The sequence below is a fragment of the Haplochromis burtoni genome, unplaced genomic scaffold, assembly GCF_018398535.1.
Source record: "Haplochromis burtoni strain Fernald_Lab_line unplaced genomic scaffold, NCSU_Asbu1 Contig_50, whole genome shotgun sequence".
Lineage (NCBI taxonomy): Eukaryota > Metazoa > Chordata > Actinopteri > Cichliformes > Cichlidae > Haplochromis > Haplochromis burtoni.
The window spans coordinates 2679784-2685687 of NW_024582411.1; the positions used below are offsets into that span (position 1 = coordinate 2679784).

The 5904-nt window shown below is 40.9% G+C and overlaps 1 protein-coding gene across 1 annotated transcript in view; it reads right to left on the reverse strand.

Annotated features, from left to right (window-relative positions):
- rras2 (RAS related 2) overlaps positions 1 to 5904 on the reverse strand; it is a 30420-nt gene that overhangs the window by 22894 nt on the left and 1622 nt on the right. The window lies entirely within an intron of this gene.

Consider the following 5904-nt stretch of genomic DNA (forward strand, 5'->3'; position numbering starts at 1 on the left):
TGTATGTATGTATGTATGTATGTATGTATGTATGTATGTATGTATGTATGTATGTATGTATGTATGTATGTATGTATGTATGTATGTATGGCTCTTTTGTTAGTTTCTACATTAATGGGATTTATGGTTTGGTTCTTGCTTGTTGCTGCTACAGAGAGACAGACATACTGAGGGAGATGGAAAGAAGAACTGTGTTATCTGATCTCAAATCTGTGTTGCCTTTTGTAGAACATTTTAAATCACACCTTTGCCTCAAACTAAAAAATGTGTGCAAAACAGGTACTTCCAAATAGATACATTGAGCCGTTTAATACAGATTCGATCACTGACGCAACGTTTTTTCCCACGTTATCGGCACAATGTAATATATTCTGTTGATTTCGTTTTACTGAGACCTTCAGCAGTGCTTCTTACGCAGATTTGCTCCGTTACTCTGACATTCAAGGCAACAAATGACTCAGGGTGTGACTGATCTCGGTTAGGTAAGAGAATGCTAGCATTTTTCTTGAACTCGCATCATATGTGCGGCCCTGAGACAAAGTTCTTCTTTGACTGAGCAGTAATTCGATGTCACACAATCAACGAGAACAGAGAAGCACTTTATAACAAACACATACTATATACAGAAGAAGCATGCAGAATGAGGAAGCGCACTTTCCACTGAAGATAAGTGATGCCCATTGTTCGGGGATATCGATGTGTGGAACATGAGGACATGGATTCCAGCCAGCATGTGTTAAAAAGATAAAGGCCACAAAAACCTGAGCTAGAGAAAACTGTAAACTATGTGTGTGACCCATGTATGTAAATGTACTCCTGTTATTGTTATTGTAACTGACAACAGATCTTTCCTGACAATAAAACAAAAGTGCATAAGTGCAAAAATAGAGGTTACTCCTATTGTTTTGCACAATGCATTAATGACTGTGATGCCCATTTAATTTTTGCTGATTAACAGTGGTCTTCCTCCCTGGATAGTCATTAGGTTCTCATTAACGTGGAGCAAAGGGAATGACCTACTAGTCTCTTGAGCTTTCCCAGATGGGTGGGAGTGTCTTTATGGATCCTGAACTTCTTCTCGTGTACATTCCTTTGGTGTGTTGCTAGGCATTTTGCCAGATACAGCTAAATTACCTCAGCAATGGGATTGCGTTCATCCCCTGCATTTAAAGTCTTACTTAGGGGATCTTGATGTTGAAATACTCATAGCAGCCTACGACACAAAGACAAATCGGACAGCACAAATTTGCAGCTTGACGCTCAGCCATCGGTGAGCATCAGTAAAGATACAACAGTGCACTGCAACAACAACTGATGTTTCTCTGTGTCAAAGAACCTCTGGCATTCATGTGTACAGTTATGTTTTCTCTATACACTACAACATTTGTTCTTGCAGCGCTACAAAGGCACAAATGACATGATTTCCTGAATTCATACTTGGCTGGTCACATTAAAAAAAGCATTTATGAATTAACTGTATGCCTTACAGGTTATATCTGGATAGAGTTTAATATTCACTGAAGTGAGATACATTAAGAAGTATAATTAAGTATGTAGACTTGCATATTGTTTTCACATGAGTGAAGGAGAGCGGCAGTGCAGAATACAAATTGACCGCTTAAGATCAGCAAGGGATAGTGGATGAAGTTACACTGGAAGAACCTGAGCACATCTGGCTATGGTGCCATATTAGAATTGGTCCACTGTCCTTAAAAAACATGAAATCTGCCATCTTTACAGAACGACCCCAAGCAAGTGGAAAGTGTTAACAGAGAATTTGAGTGGAAAAGTGATAAAGACTGAGAATAACATAGCACCAAAAGATTCAAATACGGCAGAGAAGGTGGAAAGGAAACTGTTGCTTTAAACCCAGCAGTCTAAATCTTACTGGAACTCATAAACATGAAACAGGTATTGATGTGAGTGTAGCACTGAGCGCTTATAGTAATCTGACTCTCAGTAAGCCACCAGAATGACAACTACCCACTATTAATTTTTTTCTTTCCAGCTAGCTATGATATAGAGTGCACACTGCCTGCTGTTTACGCAACACAAATATTGTCTGTTTGATTGATGATTCATAGACAAACAGGCTGTGAAACCGCTCGCAAAAACAGTAGGTCTATGGCAATTGTTTACAATTAAACTTCTGAGGGATAGTGCTGCGTGAAATTTGAAGTCCATAATTTTCTGATAAATTTTCTTTTGCTAATATTTTATACCCATTTCTATTTTGTTTTAAAAATAAGAGGCATCATCCAGAGGCTGGAGAAACAATTCCAACTTGTAGTGACTAAACGGTTGCCCAGACCTTCTGCGTGTTGGACACTCATGACTACTTTTGATCGCAAGGAGACTGAACAGGTTGCAACATTCTTATGGCAGGTTTTAGTAATTCCCACCTCTAGCTTTGCTAACCAAGCTAGCAAGTTATCACAATCTTCCTCTGTTAATATGTCCACTTCAAGCTCCGAAATGGAGACTCCAGCAGCCAAAATGCCATCTCAAACCAGTGGGTGACATAAGATGACTCAATATTGAGTCTATGGTGAAAGTTACTGAGGGGCTTATTTGCTCTCACTGAGGCTCCACTCTGTGAGAAGCCAAGGTGTGACCACTCAATAGTGTTAAACAAACAGTTATTCTCCTCACCTACCCCCACACACACACATCTGCCACATCCTACACTTAAAATGAGTTTACTGTTATACTGGTCAGTTTTAGGAGAATGTTATACTTTCCCTGTATAAAGCACTTTTTTTTACTTTAATTAAGCAGTCAAAGAACTTTTTACCACAGCCAATGCAATCATGCACACATACAGCACTTTATTGCCTATAGATACTTCAATGTCTAGACTGGAGCAGCCGGGTATCAAACCGCTGACCTATCGATTTTTCAATTGATAAATGACCGGCTCTGCCTATGGAGGCATCCCAAAGTTCATAAAAGCAAAGCCGAGTGGAGTTTATTAGGAAAATTTCAAGCGGTCTTTGAAAAAGCAGACAGAAATAACTACTTGTCTGGTGTCTGCAGGTGTCCGTGTCTGCATCTGAAAGCAAATATAATCCTCAGCTTGCACGAGACATAACGAAAAGACATAAACTTCCTTATAAAAGAAAAAACACCAGTCAGAATATCCAGTGAATGGAGCTGTTTGCACTCATTGGTATGGTATTTGGCATATGACTAAGCCCTACAAAAAGCTACAAACCGCCCGTATTTAAAAATGGGCTGAGAGCATGCACTGTGTGGAAATACATAAAACAATCTCTCAAAACACACATTCACCGAAACATTGTTACAAAGCCCAGACACCTGTGGCTGTTTCTGAAATGGCACCCTCCACATTTCTACTCAAACACTACTATTACAGCCATATCCTGCCTCCACATGCTCAACCAGGGCTGCTGCCCTCATAATCCAGCCTTTTTTTCCCCTACTGAGCTGCTACTTTTGGCAACATGTCTCTTGAAAGTTTTCATATCTGACTAATCAAATCCATTTTAGAAGTTATGAGAGATGCATGTAATGAGGGTGTGTATTAAAGAAACTGCGAGAACACGTGCTTTAGCTGTAAATCCAGCTGAGGTCTACATAAATCCTCAGCTAATCTGTCTGGACTTGATCAGTCAGGATGTTTTGCTCTCATTTATGAATCTCCATGGCCAGGGGCTGCCATCATGCTAATATTAGCAAGCATGTGAGAAAACAACACCACGCTTCACTTCAACATTTCTAGAGCTGTCTCATGCTGGCGGCTTCTCTGGTAACCCAGAGTAAATTGAGAAGGGTTTCTAAAATACCATTATTTCAGGCACAAAAAAGGCACAGACACAACCCACATGCAGTGCTCACATGGCTAATGTGAGTCATCTTTTCCCTTACTTGGGATGCTTCCTGCCCTGCAGACGTCACATTAAACAACACGCAGTGTTCAACAACTTTTCTCAGATGACTCAATGTTATGTCATCCTAACGCTATTTCAACTTGAGTCTAATGCTTGGCATTAGGGTGGCCAGCAGCCAGGGACCTGCCACTCTTTGTTATTGCTAGCGACATCATCTTTCATGTTCTGACTCCCCAAAAAGTCTTTTATTTGAGCTGCTCAGGAACCTCAAGATCAACATTAGCTAATACACCTTAGGACTAGCAAGTGATTAGAATGTGCTCACGGAATAAATATAAAAGCTGACATCAGATGATTGGCCACATTGACGAAGTGCTTTTAAAAATGCCTACTGTGCTGGTGCATTGTGGTCACCCACAGCCACCCCAACACACGAACAACAACGATAAACATTTCAGCACACAAACAAAATTCTAAACTGTGATGCCACAAGAGGATGATCTAAATATATGGATCCAATGAAAGTAGATAACAAAATACCTTAAATATCTCATTGTTACTGGTTTATTAGAAGTAGATCTTCTAGTCACAGTCTTAATCTGTCATGACCCCCAATCCTAACCATAACCCACCGCACTTTTCTAAAGAAATCCAAACTTTTTTTTTGTTCCCCAATTCCAAACACTTGAGGGAACAATTGTTTTTTGAAACCGTAGAACAACAAGTTCTGATAGTACAGGATGTGGGTCAGGGTTAGGGTTGGAGTTGTCACTGATGACGACTCTGACCTCAGAGGGTTACTGACAAGATAATAAATGACGTTAACCTGTTTCACCAGCAGCTGAGGCTAAAACTATGAGCAATATTTCATACAATGAAGGTGATTAAAAGCACATTAATGAGCAATGTAGGAAAAATCTATTAGTGGAAAAAGAGCGTTTGCTAAAGAGAAATCTAACCAAAGAAGGGTATTTGGGATATATTGAGACTTGAGACACTTGCAGTCACTTCATCGAGTATTTTATGTTTTTGGTAAAACAGATAAAACTAAAATTAGTACTAGTCAAAGTGACAACTAACACACACACACAGACACACACACAGACACACACACACACACAAACGCACACGTGCACAGAATTCCAGTGATTCAGGAAGCAGGTCATGTTTTTCCATACAGAACTAGGAGGCCCTAAGAGCAGCAGTAGAGGGACTTCCTCTGCCAAAGGGCCAAATTCCACATGGTCCGTGACCATTAACCCATCCAGGCTGACTCAGACACCCTCCGACCCCTCCACCCCCACCCCACCACCACACACACACCCTCAAACTCACAACACTCAGCATAGTTCTGAGTATCGCCTCGACTTCACAACCAGCTGTCAGGTCCACCCCAACACAGCACAGCAGGTGACTTCTTGAAACCTCTGAAGAGTTTGTCAGTTCTCCCCTAACCCTACTATTTCTATCACCATCACGGCACAAGACATGCAAGCCGGCAGTAAGAAAAACACACATGGTGATTAACTGAAAAGGGGACATCCAAGCAAAATCCTCAGTCAGCAGTCAGTTAGCTGATTTGAAAATGAGTCTGTGAGACCTTAGAGAAAACTTTATTACTAAATCCAGGCCCACCTCGTGCATATATGAAGCACGTTTTAAACGATTATTACATATGACAAGCAAAACTACAAATGAGAAAATTCACAATGACATTATCAGCGTTATTCCAGTGGTGTTACCATAACATCTCAAGTGTTTCCACCCAGTTCAGGTCTATCTGATCCCTTCCTACTTGGTATGCAGTTAATGAGCTTTTTGAACCCTCATTAGGATACAACTCTCCCCCACCCACCCAACACACACATTTGCTCACAAGCTTCACAATCCACCCCCCCAACTATTGTCTGTCAGTGTGGAGACACACAGCTGCCTGCCTGTCTTGTCTCCTGCAATCCAGAGCAAGCATCAGTAACACAGTGACACCATGGTGGGGACACACACACACACAAGGCAAAGGGCAAAGAATGTCATCTCTTTCTTACAGTGTGTG